Here is a 23,307-nt window from a genome sequence, read left to right as displayed (position 1 = left end):
TGATCAACCCTACTCCTCGGCCAGAAGCATCCAGTGTGCGCCCTGAACGCTCCGAGAGCGAAACGCTCTGAATTTACGAATGCCCAGAGCACACTCTGAGAGCATTCTGGCACTCCAGTGTGAATTTACGAACGCACCCTATATCTAAGGATAACCACACAATATTTGGTGAATGTAGATGCTTCTGAAGGTGAGGAAAGTGAGTTGGTGTGTGGGAAGGGTCTTACTTCCGGGAAATGGCAGTAAAGACAAATACATTGAATTTAGACTACCAAATGCCAAACACCTACTTAGACCCAATTACCATCTCTTCAAAATAAGTTACTACATATAGTCCAGTTTGTTCAATTCTCAATAATATTTACTTTTAAATGAGGTGAAATTCAATGTAGTGAGCTTTGAAATGATAGATGTACTGTATGTCCATTTTAAAGTGGTTAAAATTCCTGACATTTTTATGATGGCAGTATGATACACTAAAGAAAATATAAATTTCCATCAAGACTGACATTTTTATGTTTACTTTTTTGAAAATACTAATATTAATGGACCAAAATACCAACAAATCTCAAATTGATTGGTAGATGCTAAAATGTCATTTCAGCCAGTGGTGCCTGGCCTCAGTGACATTTATTGCACAACAATATATCTTTCTTTATTGAGTGTTGCAACAGAGTCACTGTTTTCATTGTATTGCAAGAAAAACACATGGTAAAAATAAGTCTATAACAATACGTGTTTTGTACTGTAGTCACATGATTATTAAAAGCACTGTTTCTCATCTCTCCAAAATTCCCTTGATACATGATGAGAAAAATATCCTTCATAATAACTTCCAAATACGTAAGAATAATAATACATGTCAACAAAAAACATCAAACAATCAAACACTGTCTCTCTCTCGCTCTCTCTCTGTGTGTGTGTGCCAAGACCGCAAAGCTGCCAGAGCTTTGTCAAAGATGTCCTTCCTCATCCTTGGATAACTGGGATGAGCCTCCAAAAACCTAAAGAAAACATGAGCATATAAAACATTTCCTTAAACATACCTTTAGTGGGGTTCATAGTTCAGCGCTGCATCCTGGAATGCCTGCTCCTTCTCCATAATGTAGCCCATGTATTCATAAACTTTAGAGCATGAAAATGAACAATGACTGTTACTGTGATTGACAAAAATTCATTCTGATTCGTTTTGATCAAGGGTTTTACAGTATGGCTCTTTGCTATGCAGCCAGATAGTGTAATAAATACCATTTTACTTCCCCCCCCAACATTGACCTTATTATGGCGAAGACATCTTTTCAAGAGGTCCCCGCCCATGTCATATTTCCCTGACTGGATGTAAATGTCGGCCAGAAGCAGCCAGCTCTTCTCAAGCTCGTCAGTGTCAACAATGCTCCAGTTCATCTTAGTTATGCGTTTGAGCTGGTTCCTGGCTCGAGGGGTTTGTTTGAGAATCATGTAGGCCGTCGCCATGGCTAGCAGTGCAGGCACATGATCCTTCTAAGTTAAAACAGGGAGCTCTGGTTAGTTGAGTGTTGTTTTACAGTCAATCACATCTAACATGCCTTTTGATTTCTATTAAGTAGACAAGGGTATGCAAAAATGTAAATTGGAATGTTTCCTTGTCAGCAATAAGGAGAATTACATTTGTGCAACAGCAATTTCTCCTGCATTCTTACACAACTTCTCTTACTATGGTAAAAACTACTTACCATAAAAAAGGAATGTTGCTCAATAGATAAGCTGTTAAGAAAACCTCCAAAGTCAACCTCAATAAAGTGTTAAGCAAAGAGAAAGCCTGAGATAGAGCAACTCTAACCTCACTGGATGCATTAAGTGTGTGAATGCCCACTCATGTACACCATCTGGAGATGACTTACCTCATTGTTTGCAATCTCTGTGAAAACATTCAGGCCTTTCTCAACATTGGTTTTCTGCTTGGTGGCCAGAAAGCAGTAGTTCTCTAGGATCCGTAGTTGGACGTGTCCACTGGCTGGATGGGGCTTTAACTCCTTCAGGAGATTCTCTGCTGTCCTCACGGCGAGCTGCTCCGACTGCTGCTTTTCAGTGGCGTTCCTGAGCATAGATGAAAATGGAAAATGAAGAGCAATTACATCGATGACAACTTGACAGCCAGATAAATGAGCAAGGATAACATTCATTTACAGATGTGTTTTAGCTAATGTTTTTTTTAAACATTTTTACATTGAGCTCCAAAAGTATTGAGACAGTGACACATTTTTTGTTGTTTGGCTCTGTACTCCAGCTCTTTGGGTGTGAGATGATACAATGACTATGAGGCTAAAGTGCAGACTGTCATCTTAAATTTGAGGGTATTTTCATCCATATCGGGTGAACTGTTTAGAAATACAGCACTTTTTGTACATAAGGACCCCCCCCCCCCCATTTTAGGAGACCAAAAGTATTGGGGCAAATTTACTGTTATATGTGTATTAAAGCAGTCAGTATTTAGTATTTGGTCCCATATTCCTACTTGTAACTCTACAAACATGTTGAATGCATTTGCTGTTTGTTTTGGTTGTGTTTCAGAATATTTTGTGCCCAATAGAAATGAATGATAAACAATGTATTGTGTCATTTTGGAGTCACTTTTATTGTAAATAAGAATAGAATATGTTTCGAAACACTTCTATATTAATGTGGATGCTACCATGATTACGGATAATCCTGAATGAATCATGAATAATGATGAGTGAGAAAGTTACAGATGCACAAATATCATACACCCAAGACATGCTAACCTCTCACCATTACAGTAACAGGTGAGGTTAGCATTTTTTGGGGGGTATGATATTTATTCCTCTGTAACTTTCTCACTCATCATTATTACTAATTCATTCAGGTTTATCCATAATCATGATAACATCCACATTCATGTAGATGTGTTAAGAAACATATTCTATTCTTATTTACAACAAAAGTGACTCCAAAATGACACTCACCATGTCAGTTCTCAAAGACTTCTCCCATAGTATCATTGTCTGGGTTAAGACAGACCCCAATCGTTATCTTTCCGGGCCTTGTTGAAGTGTCGCAACCCATCATTGGGTTCACCTGTGTACCTGGGCACCAAATACAACCTCATTATTAAAAATATACCATTCTAAATAAATGTACATGGATTCAGTAAGTGTTATTCATATACTTACCACAGATAAAGTCCTTTGCAATAGTTAAACCCAGTGTCAACACTTGGCCCTGAAGGAATGTTTTTCAGCCATCTCCAGAAACGTAGGAACTTCCTCTAACTTCCCAGATCTCCTCAGCAGGTCGATTAGACGTGCCAGTGTTGGGTAGTTGTCTAGCAGGAACATATGGAAAAGACATTACTTCCCGTCCAGGGGTGGTCAACTCAGCAGTGTATATTTACATTGAGGTTCTTAAGTTTCCTTTTAAAGATTTGCAAATCTCCATTTAAATTCTATTTCAGTGGGGAAGTTGTGTATTCAGATCCAGGAGTAACAGAGCCCTGTCACACCTGGTTTGCGCTCCAGTAGCTGCTGAAAGTGGAAAACAACTTGCTCATAGTGCTGCTTCCTGAAAGTCAGGTCAGCCATCATATACGAGGAAAGAGAGGTTCTATGGCACCGGAGGGGATTCTATGGCGTCGGAGGGGATGGCTGCCGTTTTACGGGCTCCTAACCAACTCTGCTATTTTGTTTGTTTTTTCGCATCGTTTGTAACTCATTGTACATAATGTTGCTGCTACCGCCTCTTATGACCGAAAAGAGCTTATGGACATCAGAACAGCGATGACTCACCTCGAACTGGACAAAGATTTTTTCTTTAATGAGTCCGATGCGAAGGATATACTGCTTTGTCAAGACAAGGCCCAAATCCCCATCATCAGCGAATAGAAAAGACGGAGGAAAAGGGGGAGGAGGGCGGGGTGCCTTGTAAGAATTTGCCGACGAGTAGGTAAACCACCACTTCCCTCCGTATTATTGGCCAACATGCAATTATTGGAAAACACACTGGACGATCTCCGATTAAGACTATCCTTTAAACGGGACATTAAAAACGGTAATATCTTGTGTTTCACCGAGACGTGGCTGAACGACGACACGGATAATATAGAGCTTGCTGGCTTCTCTGTGCATCGGCAGGACAGAGCAGCTACGTCTGGTAAACACGAGGGGCGGGGGTGTGTGTCTATTTGTCAATAACTCTCGAGGTAAGTCTCGAGGTATTGCTCCTCTGAGGTAGAATGCTTCATGATAAGCTGTAGACCACACTATCTACGCAGAGAGTTCTCATCAATATTACTCGTAGCCGTCTATTTACCACCACAAACCAATGCAGGGACTAAGACGGCACTCAAAGGGCTGTATAAGGCCATAAGCAAACAAGAAAATGCTCATCTAGAAGCAGCGTTCCTAGTGGCCGGGGACTTTAATGCAGGCAAACTTAAATCCGTTTTACCTCATTTCTACCAGCATGTCACATGTGCAACCAGAGGATAAAAAACTCTTGACCACCTTTACTACACACACAGAGACGCATACAAAGCTCTCCCTCGCCCTCCATATCCTCCTGATTCCTGCTTACAAGCAAAAACTAAAGCAGGAAGTACCAGTGACTCGCTAAATACGGAAGAGGTCAGATGACACGGATGCTACACTACAGGACTGTTTTGCTAGCACAGACTGGAATATGTTCCGGGATTCATCCAATGGCATTGAGGAGTATACCATCTCAGTCACCGGCATTGACGATGTCGTCCCCACAGTGACCGTATAAACATTTCCCAACCTGAAGCCATGGATAACCCGCAACATCGGCACTGAGCTAAAGACTAGAACTGCCGCTTTCAAGAAGCGGAACATTAATCCGGACGCTTATAAGAAATCCTGCTATGCCCTCAAACGAAACCATCAAACAGGCAAAGTGTCAATACAGGACTAAGATTGAATCCTACTACACCGGCTCTGATGCTTGTCGGATGTGGCAGGCCTTGAAAAATATTACGGACTACAAAGGGAAAACCAGCCGCGAGCTGCCCAGTGACGCGGGCCTACCAGACGAGCTAAATGCCTTTTATGCTCGCTTCGAGGCAAGCAACACTGAAGCAAGCCTGAGAGCACCAGCAGTTCCGGACAACTGTATGATCACGCTCTCCATAGCCGATGTGAGCAAGACCTTTAAACAGGTCAATATTCACAAAGCCACAGGGCCAGATGGGTTACCAGGACGTGTACTCAGGACATGCGCAGACCAATTGGCAAGTGTCTTCACTGACATTTTCAACCTCTCCCTGACCGACTCTGTAATACCTACATGTTTCAAACAGACCACCATAGAACCCATGACCAAGAAAGCGAAGGTAACCTGCCTAAATGATTACCGCCCCATAGCACTCACGTTGGTAGCCATGAAGTGCTTTGAAAGGCTGGTCATGGCTGACATCAACACCATAATGCCGGAAACACTAGACACACTCCAATTCGCAAACCACCCCAACAGATCCATTGATGACGCAATCTCAATCGCACGCCACACTGCCCTGTCCCACCTGGACAAAAGGAACACCGACATTATGTGAGAATGCTGTTCATTTGTTCATTGACTACAGCTCAGCATTTAACACCACAGTGCCCACAAATCTCATCACTAAGCTAAGGACCCTGGGACTAAACACCTCCCTCTGCAACTGGATCCTGGACTTCCTGACGGGCCGCCCCCCAGGTGGTAAGGGTAGGCAACAACACATATGCCACACTGATCCTCAACACTGGTGCCCCTCAGGGGTGCATGCTTAGTCCCCTCCTGTACTCACTGTTCACCCACAACTGCGTGGCCAAGTATGACTCCAACACCATCATTAAGTTTGCTGATGACACAAAAGTGGTAGGCCTGATCACCGACAACGATGAGACAGCCTATGGGGAGGTCAGAGATAGGACAACAACCTCTCCCTCAATGTGAGCAAGACAAAGGAGCTGCTCGTGGAACATTGACAGGGCTGAAGTGGAGCGGGATGAGATTCCTTAACTTTAGTTCATTTAGAAAATATTTTCTCAACTCTATTTCTTGAACTGCATTGTTGGTTAAGGGCTTGTAAGTAAGCATTTCACGGTAAGGTCTACATCTGTTGTATTCGGCGCATGTGACAAATACAATTTGATTTGATTAATCAAGTTTTACAACACGATTTTCAAATGGGACTCGACAGAGATGGCATATAAATAGAACTAACCAGTGTTGCATCTTCATTGACCTGGTCACTCTTCAGAATGACACTGCATTGCTGTTGGCAGCCATTCACATAATCTAGAGTAAGGTACAACTGAGCCAGCTCCAACATCACCTACTAGCAATGAAAGCATTCAAAATTAAGCTTTCTTAACCGATTATCGTAATAATAATATCCTTTCCTATGAGCACATGTAGTAATATAACTGGCTGGGTGTGAAACATACATTCACCCCCAAAAATGTCACTTATTTATATTATCATTTAGCGGATAAGATAAACTATCATAATAAGCAAATGAGCAAACTATACAAAAACAGCACAGAAAGGCGACAGAAAGAGATCCTAGGGATTCACAATTACAGCTGCAGAGAGCACACACTTGAAGGTTTGATTCAGCTGCACCGAACTTGCTATCCCTCTCACAATAGACAAGCGCTTCCTTGTAGAATTTCACTGCGCCCTCATAGCCTCTAAGACTCGTGTAGTGTTTAGCGATCTCGGCACAGATCTGTGTAGCGAGCTGCTTCTGCATGGGGACAGCGTCTGGCTGCTCCAACACCTTGGCCTGCACATCCCAGGCCTAAAGGTCAGCACAAGGCTGGGTTCACGTATAGCTAAGCAATAGCAATGTTGTGAATTATGCGCATATCTTGGGGGAGACCTAGACGGATGATCATAATAATATGATGCGCAGGATGATCACGGACCTGGCAGGGAGCGGCACACAGAGTTATTCGAGGAGGGGTGTTCCCATAACAGTTCTGTTTGATCTAATATCACATTCATCTGGAATACTGTTCTTACCTCAAAGTTGTGGCTGAGGCAGAACTCTAGAGACTAGGAGGAGAGCTTGTAATTGCCTTGTTAGAGGTGGATCTGTTCCATGAGCAGGTAGGCCTCAGCATGGGAGGGACACTGGTCCAGGCAATATTGGAGGCTGCTCTGTGCAATTATGCGCATATCTTGGGGGAGACCTAGACGGATGATCATAATAATATATTTCAGTTATTTCAGTTTCTCTCATTCTGTGCCTGGGCCTTTATTAGGTGATGCGCAGGATGATCACGGACCTGGCAGGGAGCGGCACACAGAGTTATTCGAGGAGGGGTGTTCCCATAACAGTTCTGTTTGATCTAATATCACATTCATCTGGAATACTGTTCTTACCTCAAAGTTGTGGCTGAGGCAGAACTCTAGAGACTAGGAGGAGAGCTTGTAATTGCCTTGTTAGAGGTGGATCTGTTCCATGAGCAGGTAGGCCTCAGCATGGGAGGGACACTGGTCCAGGCAATATTGGAGGCTGCTCTGTGCAGTGTCAATGTCACCTAAAGGACATCAGCATTGCCATCAAACCTATTGTTGTCATCCATGTTGAGAACCCCTTGGCATGAAAACAGAGCAGAATTCTGTCACATGCAATACAGTTGAAACTCACCTGACTGAAACCTAACTTTGGCCAATAGCAAGCCACCCTGAAGGAGTCCAGGTACTATCTTGACCACAGTGTCCAAAACAGAGGTTTAATGCTGGAGCTGAGGGGCAGGAGGCTGGCTCTGGGATGTAGATGATGCCAATGTTAATCTCTATGGGCTTAGACCAAGACTATGATGAATGCCATGACAGGGGCTAAAAGTCCATTTAAGACCTGTGACGACTTCTTTGATTTGTTTATGAATCCCAGTAAATGTGGTGTCAATAATTACGGACAGTAATCTCTATAAATGGATCCATAGATGTGCAGAGCCCCTTCTCCAACTTTATCCCCTCATCTACTGTATATCCCCTTACAATTTCTACTCTGTCTGAATAAAGCGTGAAATTATATATTGAACAAATGTATCCACACACATCCCCCTCCAGACTGACCTTAGCAGGACAGAGTTCTATGTAGTCCTTGACAATCTCCAGCAGGAAGTCAGGGTTGAGCTTCTCAAAAGAGTCCACCACCAGCGGCAGGCCCTGCAGTGTGGGTGTCCACTGCATCGTTCAGCGGGTTGGTGACATCATCCTGTAGCCTGTGTTTCTTCAGAGCTAGCACAGCGCGCAGGTACAGCAGCTCCTGAAAGAGAGGAGAGAGCAAGCCAAGGGTGTCACAGGGTCTCCACAGTATTCAGCTCAGTAGGACTAGGGTAGCCCTAAGACAGCATTGTTTATACCACAATCGTACAGCAGAATGTGCATCCCAAATGGCACCCTATTCCCTTCATAGTGTACTACAAAAGCAGTGCACTATAAAGGGAATCAAGTGAAATTTGGGACACAACCAGAGAGTATCCTCTGGGCCAGCAGAGGCCATAAAACTAAAGACTCACAGAACCAGCTGTTACTCAAAGGTTACTCATCCAGGCTGATGTCACTGTAAAGGGCTTAACACAGAAAATACCAAGAATTACTCAACAAAAAGTTGTGCAAAAGGCTACTGGGCTTTACTTTATTTCCAAATAGTGGATATGAATGTCAAGAGTGTAATAGGGTTACTTTGGCTAGGCCTTTGAACTGGATTAAACAGAGTAATATCTTTCCTCTATCAGCCTTAACCCTGATTTCCCGATAGACTGCTGGATCTCTATGAGAAACTCCAGCTGTTGCTCTGCATCCTCTAAGTGTCCCTCGATCAGCTGGCACCTGATAATACCTGGAAATACAGATAATGTGTAAGTCATTTAAAAAACGGTTAAATATTAGTTAATAGATTGCTTACAATTCTCAACTAAGCAGTAAATATTACCCAATTTTGTATAGGTATATATATTTTATCTTTATTTAACTAGGCAAGTCAGTTAAGAACAAATTCTTATTTTCAATGCTGGCCTAGGAACAGTGGGTTAATTGCCTGTTCAGGGGCAGAACGACAGATTTGTACCTGGGGGATTTGTCAGCTGGGGGATTTGAACTTGCAACCTTTCGATTACCAGTCCAACGCTCTAACCACTAGGCTACCCTGCCACCCTGTATGATGACATACATTGCTACATTATTGCTAAAAATAAAAAATATGCTGAACAATCAGCGTAACCTGTCAAAGCTGAGACACTTGTTTCATCCAGAGTCATGGCAGTCTTGTATCACTTCATAGCCCATTTGATTCTTCCCTGCAGAACCAACTGGTAGCGCAGCTCTGTGGCCAGATACGCATCCCCTTGGGCTTGGGAGAAGGCTTTGTCCACCATGATGTGGTTCTGCTGAATCACTGTCGAATTTCTTCCACACTAGTAAATGATAATATTAGAGTATTTCTTTGTGTATATCTCATGTCACACATGGCATGTACTGGTTCAGAGACTGTTGCAATGTTACAAGGGTGAAGTGAAGGGGTTCGACATCTCTTCAGAGGTGAAACCAGTGTCTTTTATGTAAAATATGTTTATTGCAAACCATTAAACACGTCTTACCACCCGTGTGAAAGCGAAGGACATCCTGTAGAAAAGCTCTGGGCTGTGAGGCTCTTGGGTGTCCAAGCTGCTGATGAGATTTGAGAGCTGGTTAACTGACTGCCAAAAAGGAAAAAGGGTATCCCGTTTGGCCATGTACACATCATGAAAACATTCACCCTTCACAATTAGTTGTGTGGCAACGGGTTATAGTGTAATCTGTTTCTCATGTTAGCTCGTACTGTTTGAACATTACCTCTGTGATGTCCCCCTCTCTGCATAAGGAGTGAAGAGCGAGCATTCTCAGGGCTTCCAGGTTGTTTTTATCCCTCTGCAAGAGTCTGGAATGGGACAGGAAACATCACATTAATGACCAACACTGTTTGTTTGATCCTAATGAAAACGTGGTGCTGTCAGGGTTTTATATTACTTTTTCCCAGGATGGCTTATGTGACAGACAAAAGTAGAGAATACAATCTAAGGAAGAACACCGAGTTAGACAATGAGAAAAAAAGAGCAGGACTGTGCACTGCATGTGTCCATCCCTGTTCACAGAGCTACGGCTCAGCAGGGCTAAACCAGTGGCTCTGGTCTTGGGCTTAATTCCCTTAGAAACAGGCTCCACCTGAGTGATCCTCCTTCCTGCAGTTCATAGAACCTGGAGGAGTGCATCCTGGGAAACGTGTGGCTCTAGCGCTTCAACTCAAAGGCCTTTTTATATTCTCTGGCTCTGGCCAGGGTCCAGCGGGCGAGCAGTCAGGAACAATGGCTCAGTCATTATGCACTGGTTCCAGGCATCACGCTCCATTTTCATTTGCACTTGAATACGGACCCACTTGCAAAGGCTGACTGGCTCGTTCTTTATATGGCTGCTATTGATTGACCAAATCCAGCAATGAAAGTGTTTATTTGATCCAAACAAATCTTTATAAACTACAATTTAAGCCAGCTAATATTTCCAGTATCATTAATTTAAGTTAACAAGAAAACACAATTTCTAGAGCAAAAACACCTATCAGATGGGATACTTTACCTCTATGCTGCGCCTACAGTTTTCTCACAGTCCTGCAGGGTCAATAGAAGCTTCATATTCTTCATAAAGGCAGGGAGAAACCCAGGGAAACTAACAGTCACTTGGTTGACTGTCTCCAAAGCTCCGGAATAATTCTGTTGATACTCATAGTAATGTGCCTGAAACAGACAAAATATCACATAATTTATGGACATGTCGAGGGAAAGTCAAACGCATTGTTGTACATCTGTTTCAACAGAAAATTACTCTACAAAAAGAGCAAAAGGTAGCAAGCTAGCATTAGGTCTCACTGTATTACCACAGATAAGGCAAAACGATCCATTCAATATATATTTAGATATGGTACAAATTGAGACACAGATTGTGTTAGTGAATAATAAACTCAGTCATCCTAGTAAGGATGTGGGACACAGAAAATCTAGCACATTGAATTACAGTAACTAAGCGCCACATTAAATTATGAGAAGTGACAGAAAACTCAACAATGTCTCCAATGAGTTGTCCCATGTCATTTCAGCAAGCCATGACACCCACCATCTCAGATTGTTCTGAAATTGTTTCTGTAGTTAGAAACAGGTAAGATTGGCATTCCTGAAGCATTATTTGTTGAAATGTCATTTTATCTCTGAGAAATTCATTGATTAAACCCAAATTGGCAATTTAAATTTATAGGATTCAGATAACATTGAATAAATATAGTATCCAACATTCGATTTGGACCAAACTTTTTCCTACCAATGAGTAACACATAAGGAATACCCAAAAACTGTAAAAAGCCACCCACAGAAGCCACAAAAGCCACCCACAGATCCCCCACACCCATCCCACCCCAACAACCAGTACAGTATAATTTCTACATGTTTGACAAGTAGTATGAGGCTGACTTGGAGTATTGCATCTCCATACTATGTCATGTATTCCCTGTGAATTTGGTGATTTTTTCCCCCCCTGTTCAGAGAAATTAGTAATTCAATTTGCTTGCATTATTTACCATAAAGTAGTGTGACAGTACCATAGTTTGACCACTAAATGTCACTGTTTCTGCCATACCGCCACACTATCCATTTTGCTGGTCTCTTGTGTTTACTCTTAGGGATAGGAGTCCCGTCAACGGGATTTTAGAGAAACAACAAATGTTGGTACATATAAGTGTCTTATATCGGCTGAAAGCTTAAATTCTTGTTAATATAGCTCCACTGTCCAATTTACAGTAGCTATTACTGCGAAAAATTGCCATGCTATTGTTTGAGGAGAGCTCCTAACAACAAAACACTTTTTTCACCAAGATAGGTTTGATAAATTCACCTCTAAAGGTGAAATGTGTACTTTCATTCTGAAATCTTGCTCTGATTTATCATCCAAAGGGTCCCAGAGATAACAGGAAGTGCCGTTTTGTTAGATAAAATCCTTTTTCATATCCTAAAAAGGTCCATATAGCATGCACGATCAATTTTGTATTTCCACTCGTTCAATTTGCAAAGAAAGGAATCTGTGAAAATCTAACCCTGAACGTTGTTTCGACCAGTCAAATCACATTCATACTTATTCCTCAGAGATCCTAGAACGTACCCAGACTTCACTATATCATTAGGGGTGTAGTATATCCTATAGGCCACCATATTTGAGAGCGATGCTTTCATGGCACGCCGATGATACGGGCGGTCTTCACTTGATTGACTGTAACTTTGTCAAATAAGCACCAATCGGGGTCAAACAAAGCTAGCTAGATAGCCTATGAGCTGGGCGTTACGTATCTGTCGCAAAATGTAGCTGCTGACCTTGTGCGACAGCAAGCCTTTTCCTTTTGTACAAAAATTCTAAGAATATGGAGAGTTATGAAGTTATGAAAACTGGGTGTGTTGCAAATGTTGAACTTATAATATGGCTACTAATACTTGCAAAGCTAAATCAAAGTCCAAGTATACAGATTTGATGATATTCTTGCAGAAAAATGGAATATGAATGTGAATGTCTCCTTCACGATTTGCCCAAATGTACCTGGGGACTTCACACTAAAAGTCATGTAGTTTGCTCATACTTCAAGTTATCCGTCTGAAACTATGCACATACACTGCTGTCATCTTGTGGACACCATCGGAGTGAGTGAAGTAGTGTGAAACAACCAGAGTGATGGCTAGATGTGGGACCTTTCTGTTGCATTTCAAAGATGGTGGTAGAAAAAAACAAAACGGTTGGTTTATTCTTTGTATTTTCTTCTACCAGATCTATTGTGTTATATTCTCCTACATTCCACAAACTTCAAAGTGTTTCCTTTCAAATGGTACCAAGAACATGCATATACTTGCTTCAGGGCCTGAGCTACAGGCAGTTAGATTTGGGTATGTCATTTTAGGCAAACATTTTTTTTTAAAGGGTCTATCCCTAATTATTAAACAGATCACAACATTTCCTTTGCAACTTTGGGTAAACAAACCAATAGATTTGCTCATGATGACAATCCTTTGTGTGGTCATCCTCACAAGTCAAGCCAGTCCTCTATAAAAGCAAAGGAGTTTGTCCTTCTTATATGCTTAATCTGTGTCCAGGAAATGGCCCCTTTGCGTGTGGTTTATTTGCTTCAAAAAAGGGATTAGTTACTGTTAGACCATTCCTGGTGAACAAGCAAACCATTAGGCTACAGCAGTTCTAATGGTTTAAATGTTAAGGTCTCTAGTGGTCTTCAATGGTAAAAGTCCCAAACACACACTGTGCAATATTTTGCAATTGTAAGGGTATTGGTTTGTGTTGGGTTTAATGGTGAATGTCACTAATCACAATACATATTTTCAAAAACATCTGACTGCCATGCAATTAATTATTTTAGTAACTAGACTATTTCTCCATCAAAGTTTAGAGCATGGGAAAAGTTTCAAATGACAATTGCATAGGGAAAGCCCTCTCAGAGAGCGGCCACTTGTTGGACTATTCAAGGAGAGTTGGGTTGAAGCATTAGGTAGCTAAGAGAAGGACAAACTGAATTGCTTTCATGGGGGACGACCACACAAATTTAATTTCATAATATTGGTTTTCTACCCAAAGTTGCAAAGGAAATGTTGTGATATATACAGTTGAAGTCGGAAGTTAACATACACCTTAGCCAATAGATTTAAACTCAGTTTTTCACAATTCCTGACATTTAATCCTAGTAAAAATTCCCTGTCTTAGGTCAGTTAGGATCACCACTTAATTTTAAGAATGTGAAATGTCAGAATAATAGCAGAGAGAATTATTTATTTCAGCTTTTATTTCTTTCATCACATTCCCAGTGGGTCAGAAGTGTACATACACTCAATTAGTATTTGGTAGCATTGCCTTAAAATTGTTTAACTTGGGTCAAACGTTTCGGGTAGCCTTCCACAAGCTTCCCACAATAAGTTGGGTGAATTTTGATCCATTCCTCCTGACAAAGCTGGTGTAACTGAGTCAGGTTTGTAGGCCTCCTTGCTCGCACACGCATTTTCAGTTCTGCCCACAAATTTTCTATGGGATTGAGGTCAGGGCTTTGTGATGGCCACTCCAATAACTTGACTTCATTATCATTAAGCCATTTTGCTACAACTTTGGACGTATGCTTGGGGTGATTGTCCATTTGGAAGAACCATTTGCAACCAAGCTTTAACTTCCTGACAGATGTCTTGAGATGTTGCTTCAATATATCCACATAATTTTCCTCTCCTCATGATGCCATTTTGTAAAGTGCACCAGTCCCTCATGCAGCAAAGCACCCCCACAAAATGATTCTGCCACCCCCATGCCTCACGGTTGGGATGGTGTTCTTCGGCTTGCAAGCCTCCCTCTTTTTCCTCCAAACATAATGATGGTCATTATGGCCAAACAGTTCTATTTTTGTTTCATCAGACCAGAGGACATCAGAAGCTTCAAAAGCCATGACATAATTTTCGGGAATTTTCAAAGCTGTTTAAAGGCACAGTCAACTTAGTATATGTAATCTTCTGATCCACTGGAATTGTGACAGTGAATTATAAGTGAAATAATCTGTCTGTAAACAGTTGTTGGAAAAATTACTTGTGTAATGCACAAAGTAGATGTCCTAACTGACTTGCCAAAACTATAGTTTGTTAACAAGAAATTTGTGGAGTGGTTGAAAAACGAGTTTTAATGACTCCAACCTAAGTGTATGTAAACTTCCGACTTCAACTGTATAATAAACACAAGAGACCAGAAAAATTGATAAAAGAGTGTGTTGTTATAGCAGCAAAAACTGCATCTAGTGGTCAGATCCTAGTACTTTCACACTACTTTATGGTAAATAATGCAAGCAACTTCAATGACTAATTTCTCTGAACAGGGGAAAAAAACATCACCAGATACACAGGGAATACATTACATAGTACGGAGAAACAATACTCCAAGCCGCATGATGTGTGGGGGGTTCCGTGGGTGGCTTTTAACAACAACAAAAAAATTACCCATTGCTTCAAAATGGATGTTGGATACTATATTTATTGAATATTATCTGAATCCTGAAAATGTAAATGTACAATTTGGGGCCGATCAATTAGCTTCATTTCTCAGAGATCAAATTGTATTTCAACAAAATAATGTTTCAGGAAAGCTAATCGTATCTGTAACTAACTACAGAAACGATTTCAGAACAATCTGAGATTGTAGGTTTCAAAATCCTCTTTATTCTGCATTTTGCGGTGAAACATTTCTTAACACAGGTGCCCTTCGTACCTTTCCCATCAGAGTGAAAATGTCTGCTTTCTCTTTCAAGCCTTTGTCAAAGTATTTCCCAGCCTTCTTCTCTATGCATCCTTACCAGTGGTCAGATCTGTCCAGCCTTTTAGGATAAGCTCCTGAACAACAGACATAAATTAAAAACATTATAAAAGGGTAGACAAAAAGGAAACCAGGTAGAAAGAAGTATATTGTGATTTCTAGTCATTCCACTCAAAAAGTTATTGGCAAGCCTGTACTGCCATAGCGTGAGCATAATTTTATCTATTTAACTGTTTGAGTTCTGTGTACGGTGACACCTGTATACTTTGTACATTTTTTACATGCTGTAAATAAATGCATATTCAAAATACAAAATTCATTGTTACAACAATTTGAGAGAAACACATATGACAAAACTAACTTCTCTGGAACCATTAGAGATTTTTATCATCCTCTCGATGTATTCTCTTGCTTAGTCATTACGTCCCAGAAGCCAGAGGAATATCCCAGCATAGTAGAGCCCATTAGGAGTAGCACTATTACGGTCCTCTTTCACCTTGGCATCCAGTTCCTGAAAGACATCTCGATCTGTAGTCAACACAAACAGATAAGTGTATAGATTCAGTGTCACGCCCTGATCATAGAGAGCCCTTGGTTCTCTATGGTGTAGTAGGTCAGGGCGTGACTAGGGGGTGTTCTAGTATGTCTATTTCTATGTTGGTGCTAATATGGTTCCCAATTAGAGGCAGCTGTTTATCATTGCGCCTCCCCAGTCCGGTCGTCATGTGCCAGCTCCCCGCACTCTCCCCGAAGTGCGTGTCACCAGTCCAGTGCCACCTGTGCCAGCTCCACGCACCAGGCCTCCAGTGCGTCTCCCCAGCCCGGTACTTCCGGTGCCAGCTCCAAGGCCGGAGTCTTCCTCTGCGCCGGTGCCCAGTCCAGGCACGGTGTCCAGTCCCGCTCCAGGGCAGGAGCCTTCCTCTACGCTGATGCCCAGTCCAGGCACGGTGTCCAGTCCCGCTCCAGGGCAGGAGCCTTCCTCTGCGTCGGTGCCCAGTCCCGCTCCAGGGCAGGAGCCTTCCTCTGCGCCGGTGCTCAGTCCAGGCACGACGTCCAGTCCAGCTCCATGGCCGGAGCCTTCCTCTGCGCCGGTGCCCAGTCCAGGCACGGTGTCCAACCCAGCTCCATGGCCGGAGCCCTCCTTTGCGCCGATGCCCAGTCCAGGCACGGCATTCAGCCCAGCGCCATGGCCGGATCCGGGGTCTGGGCGCGGGCTACGACCTGCACCGGAGCCGCCACCGACACTAGTCACCCCCCTAACCCCTCCATTTGGTTTCAGGTTTTGCGGCCGGAGTCCGCACCTTTGAGGGGGGGGGGGGGGGGGGGGGTACTGTCACGCCCTGACCATAGAGAGCCCTTGGTTCTCTATGGTGTAGTAGGTCAGGGTGTGAATAGGGGGTGTTCTAGTATGTCTATTTCTATGTTGGTGCTAATGTGGTTCCAATTAGAGGCAGCTGTTTATCGTTGCCTCTGATTGGGGATCATATTTAGGTAGCCATTTCCCCACCTGTGTTTTGTGGGATATTGTTTGTGTGTAGGTGCCTGTGTGCGTGCACATCATGACTTTACATTTCGTTGTTTCTTTATTGTTTTGTTTGTTTCACGGAGATTAAAAATATGTGGAACTATACTCCCGCTGCGCCTTGGTCCGCTCATTACGACGATCGTGACATTCAGCTACAGAAAAAGACATAAACATGGATCAAGACAAATATGGATTTACCTGGGTTTTGCCTTTTCTTTTCAGCATAAGCAAGAGCCATGAATGTGCTGAGAGACACATCTTGTCTGTCATTTATTTTCTCCAACTCATGGATGGCTTCCTGCATTTGATCTAAAACGAAACATATGAATCATTGATATTACAAGACACAGATATACAGTGAGGTCCAAAAGTATTTGGACAGTGACACATTTTTGGTTGAAATAATACAATGACGATGGGGTTAAGGAACAGACTGTCAGCTTTAATTTGAGGGTATTTTCATCCATATTGGGTGAACTGTTTAGAAATACAGCACTTTTTGTACATAGTCTTCCCGTTTTAGGGAACCAAAAGTATTTGGTATACTTTAATATATTTGGTCCCATATTCCTAGCACGCAATGACTAAATCAATCTTCTGAATCTATAAACTTGTTGGATGCACTTTAATGATGATTGTATCATTTAAAATCAAAAGTGCTGGAGTACAGAGCCAAAACAACAAGAAAAATGTGTCACTGTCCCAATAGTTTTTGACCTCACTGTAGCTGCTTTATTCGTTTGTTTCAAGCAAAGTAGTGGAGTCCTACTTTATCTTGTATCAGGTTACTGTAGGCATGGAAAAAGCTGAAGATTGGATAATTACTCAATTTTCTTCTGGGCCACAGCTGCAGCATTTAATACATGATTGAAATACAGTGGAGTAAAGTACTTAAGTAAAATACTTTAAAGTACTACTTAAGTAGTTTTTTTGGGGTATCTGTACTTTACTATTCATATTTTTGACTACTTTTACTTTTACTCCACTATATTCCGAAAGAAAATAATGTACTTTTTACTCCTTACATTTTCCCTGACACGCAAAAGTACTCGTTACATTTTGAATGCTTAGCAGGACAGGAGAAATGTCTAATTCACGCACTTATCAAGAGAACATCCCTGGTCATCCCTACTGCCTCTGATCAGGATGACTCACTAAACACAAATGCTTCGTTTGTAAATTATTTCTGAGTGTTGAACTGTGCCTCTGGCTATCCGTAAATAAATAAATAAATAAAAATAATTGTGTCGTCTGTTTTGCTTAATATCAGAAATGTTAAATGATTTATACTTTTAATTTCATACCAAATACTTTTACACTTTTACTCAAGTAGTATTTTACTGGGTGACTTTCACTTTTACTTGAGTCATTATCTTTTAAGGTATCTTTACTTTTACTCAAGTATGACAACTGGGTACTTTTTACACCACTGTTGAAATACTTCTCGTGGCAATAGTAGTTGATCAAGGCCTGGGAACAAAAACAAAAAACATGAAATGTAGAGCTGTGATAGGAAATAGCTTAAGAAAACACTTAATAAAATACGAATAAATCAAAGTAGGCTGTGTAACACAACATTGTGCTGATAAATAAATAACTCTTGTGGAATGCAAGTGGTCAGCATGAAGATACTTGTGCCTGTAATATCCTTCCTGGAAAGTTCCATTGCAAATTGGCCGGTGTTACGGATGTTTACAAATTCAACAACGTAACCAATATGCTAATCAAAAAGACCATTCAGAACATGTATATATTATAGGAGTTTCATCCTGAATGTTTTGCCCCTTATTCTAAGATGATAAATTGCCTACATACACGTTATCCTACATGCTTTTACGAGAATTTGTACATGCATGTTATCGAAAACATTCTGGCAGATATGCTGTGCGTTCTTTCTTTCAGAACCTTTGAAAGAAATAGCTTAACCAAGTAGGCTACACTGCAGCTTCTACATTCCAAATAAGCTATACAGGCTACACGGTACAGTGATGTTACTGAATTGGATAACAGTACTTTGTGACTGAGGAATTTCAATAGCTCTTTGTTCATGTGACCTACTGACTTCAAACAAGGTTCGGAATGTACACTCAGTGGGCCTAGACATTGCACACCTTTAAGTTTGTCCATTTTCATCTCACACGTTTTTACATTAAATTTGTAAACTTTCAAATTTCAATAGCTCCTTGGTCATGTCACCTACTTGACTCAAAGAAGGTTCAGAGTGTCCACTGACTACCCTTATATAGTCAGTGGACTATAGTTATTCCATTGTACTGGATCTAATACATATTAGCATTTTACATACATTCATAAGTGTAATAATTTTTTATGACATACTGTGAAAAACTCTCTTGGCTGCTGGCCTACACCCACTTTCAGACATGCACAGAGCAGACTGAAAGGGGAAGGGTAGCTCTTGACTTGAACCACAGGGGTTCTCTGCAAAGAAAGAGTAATCCAAAAGGCACAGACACACCCCTTGACTTTCAATTGGCACCCTTGACCTGTATGTATTCTCTCCTTATTGGTCTCTGTGGTGCTTAGTCAATGGGAACTCCATTGCCGGCCCCATCATAAAGGTTTTACACAGTCTGGCAGTCTGACTAAAATGCCAGAGGTATGAGAGACATCCTCCTTTGTATTTATGGGAACAAATATTTCCTAACATTTTGGATCCTATTCTTGGACAGTTAGAAGACACAATGCATTAATGCAAATAAAAAAAATACTAATTACTGTCCATGAGTAACCTCAATCTTGTGGGTCTGTGGGTGTTTGGGCCAATAAAGTGCTAACTCAATTCTACCACTGACTAGTCTCTCATGCCCCTATGAACGGGGACACAGGGCAATAGCTTTTAATCTAAACCAGCCCTTTTTTTACTGGAGTACACTAACCCCTGATTGGGGCTCTTTTCTTGACACTCAGTAACAGTTTACCAGATAAGAAGTCAAGAAGATCAAAAAGTAAATTGTTGTAAGGGTGTACTACGTCCTGTGCTGGCTGGAATCATTGTCATATCCATTCTGGATTCTGAGTGGTAAAATCATAGCTGAAAAATGCCTCTGTGTATACTGTTGTGGGAATTGCTTATGTCCGTCCTACATGTAGTGTTGATACATGGAATATTCCTCAACTGCATATATCATAAATTGCTATTGCAAATAGAAGTATTATGTTCAACAACTGACATTTTCAGATATTATTTTGACAAACACACTTTAACACACTTTGGTGCTTACAATTCATTCTCTATTGTCATAGACTTGATGGGCACTGTCATCTGTGATCTTTGTGATGTGACTTTCTTTAAGCACGTACTGATGAAACTGTCACTTCATATTTTTTTCTTAAAGTCTACAAACGCTCTACATTTATTCACTCTGTGATAGGGTTGGACCCTATATGCTACTTTTATTATCGTCCTGTAAATGGTTCAGTGCCTATAATTTAGGCTGTGTGTAGAATGGGGCATAAAGGAAATTACCTCCACTAGATCATAGTGATAAGGAAATCAGCATACAGTTTTGGCCTGTGAATTAATTTGCCTATAACTAATCAGAATTCCATTATGTTTACATAAAAAATAGGATACTTCAAAATGAGAAGATCCTGCCATGGAAAAGATGACTGGGTGGATATAAAGTAGAAAGGAGGGGAAATAAGTCACACCATGCAGCAGGACACCTTCAGCTGCGGGGTCTTTGTAACGCAGGTGTGATAGTTATATTTTCAATAATGAATGGTTAGCTGTTATGTGACAATTAGGTCAATTTTTTGTGTGTGTAGATGGCCAAGGAAGTTGCACAGAACTTCCCCAACATCCCCTCCCAAATTGACATAGAACCTTCACAAAAACACATGGAGCAACTGCGAAAAGAAATGTCTGAAGGATATACTAAAAATGTCTGGTATGTAATGACATTTAATTCAAAGTAAATGTAAATTCTTTATTTTTATGTAGTTGTGTGGGACAGCCATATGTTCAGTTCATGCCTATGATTTTAGAGTTCAACAAAGCCAACAACTGTTTCATGTGTGCCACTGATGAAGAACCTGGATGTGGCCCAAAGACTGACTGGGTTAGTAACTTTATTTAACATGTTTATTATCTTTTGACAACAGTGACGGCATGTAAGACAATTTATGATATAACACAATGGATGGCTAATTCGTCATACTGCATTGATATTTGATATTATTTATAACGTGTTATGCTTTGTTTTGTTTTTGATTGAATGTTTTGCATGCCAACGGGGGTTCCATGTGCTGTGGCTAGGAATGAAGACAAGAGTTCAGAGTGAAGAACACAAACTGGAAGTGCTGTCTTTGTTGTTGAAAATGTATGCTATACCCCATCCACACTGAAGAGGCTCTGAATGTACATCAACCAGGGATAAAGAGAAAGATAACACTGTGACATGTGTTGTACTTATTTGAAGGTAAGTGTCTGTTGACATGTTGGAAAAGATTAAAGGTCTACAATTTCTGTTTAATTTGTCAAATTTCAATTTTTATTCATTGATTTTCTGGCCACCATTACTGTGGTTACATGTTCAGTATATGTATTGACCAGCTAACCCACTGCAGCCTACCTCACTAGCTCACTCTCCATCCCTGCTTTGGACAATTAATAGCATGACTCTCGAACTTTGCCCTTTAACTTTATGGTTGATATTAACGACGAAAGGAGATATTATCTGTCTCTCGCCTATTGTGTACTGCTGTTAAATACAGTTATTATAGATAAATATTAAAGAAAATGGTTAACACAACACTGAACCCCCTAATTGTCAAACTAATATTAATGTACAACAATATAGAAGATACATGACTAGAGGTTATGCAATGTGGGTGTATATCCACTGCACGCTTCTTAGGTGTGTAACTGACATGACCAAGGAGCTATTGAAATTTTAAATGTAAAAAAATTCCTGTAAAAACGTGTGAGATGAAAATGGACAAGCTAAAGGCTGTACGACGTGTAGGCCCACTGAGTGTACATTATAAACCTTGTTTGAAGTCAGGTCACATGACCAAGGAGCTATTGACATTTTCAAGTTTGAAAAATGTATGTAAAATCGAGTGAGATGAAAATGGACAAACTAAAGGGTGTGCAATGTGTAGGCCCACTGAGTGTACATTCTGAACGTTGTTTGAAGTCAGTAGGTCACATGACCAAGGAGCTATTGAAATTAGAAAGTTTGAAAATGCATGTAAAAACGTGTGAGATGAAAATGAACAAACCAAAGTGTGTGCAATATAGAAGGGTAGTCAGTGGACATTCTGAACCTTGTTTGAGTCAAGTAGGTCACATGACCAAGGAGCTATTGAAATTCGAATGTAAAAACGTTTGTACTTTGTTTACACTCCCTAACTAATTCAACTCCGAATACAAAATGCTGCTCACATTTCCACGTTTATTAATTTTGGAAAGCGAATTCATGTCCAAATCGTGAAAATAATACATGCGCAATGTTGTGCGCAATTTTTCAACATCTTATTTGGAGTCTGTGGTTCAAGTGGTTTGAAAGCGCGAATATCCAACTTGAAACTGTTTTTTACCTCGGTTACTTTTGTGACATATCTCAATCAGTGAATAGAGAATTAGCTACAGTGAAAAACGTCAATTTACCAGCGTTGACTCTTCATCCTCTGTTTCTGCCATGACAATGTTTCACTTAAAACAGCAGCAATGAAGTAGATGGTAAAAGTCTTCACTGAATACCGCAGCCACCTTAACAATCAAAAATCTAGATACAACCAATTCTAGCTACATTTTCGCCATTTTACAAAAACTAGTTAGCGTCTTTCGTTTACTTGACAACCACCGCCGCCATTTTCAAATGGTAAAGGAAGTTGAAAATTTGATTTAACACTAATGTTTCACAAGGTGGCGCACCAAGCAAGCTAAATGTAAAATACTGAACCACCCGCATGCTTGTGCGTGTGGTGGTTTAGCACGGTGCCTGTGAGAAGAGGACGCTTGTGGCTACTTTGTATCAGGGCTACTTTGTATCAGTGGTGAACAGAACTCCCTTTAATGTTTCCAAATTTCATAGTTTCTTTGAAAACATTCTTTAGTCACTCAAAGTCACTGAGTCTTTGTCTCGTGAGCTAAAATTACATTATTGTAAATACTATTGATTGTAAATACTATTGATACTATTCAAAGGCTTCTTACTTAAGTGAAAAGGAAATTCTGCAACTCCTTAGTCTCGTAAATCCCAGGCAACCCGTCTGTCTGGTAGGGCTGGGAATTGCCAGGGACCTCAATATTTGATAGGTGGCAATATGATATGTTTTGCCACTCTCACGATTCTATATGTATTGCGATTCAAACTGTGATTTTATTTTGATTTGATGTTCCAAACATATTGCCAGTGGTGGAAAAAGTACCTAATTGTCATATTTGAGTA

The 23,307-nt window shown here is 40.9% G+C and overlaps 1 pseudogene; it reads right to left on the bottom strand.

Annotated features, from left to right (window-relative positions):
• Positions 1–566: 566 nt before the first annotated feature.
• LOC120057767 lies at positions 567–22,681 on the bottom strand (annotated as a pseudogene).
• Between the last annotated feature and the right edge of the window lie 626 nt (positions 22,682–23,307).

Source organism: Salvelinus namaycush, chromosome 13, assembly GCF_016432855.1.
Source record: "Salvelinus namaycush isolate Seneca chromosome 13, SaNama_1.0, whole genome shotgun sequence".
Classification (NCBI taxonomy): Eukaryota; Metazoa; Chordata; class Actinopteri; order Salmoniformes; family Salmonidae; genus Salvelinus; species Salvelinus namaycush.
Note: the sequence above shows the minus strand (reverse complement) of the source record. Positions and strands in the feature narration are given on the sequence as shown.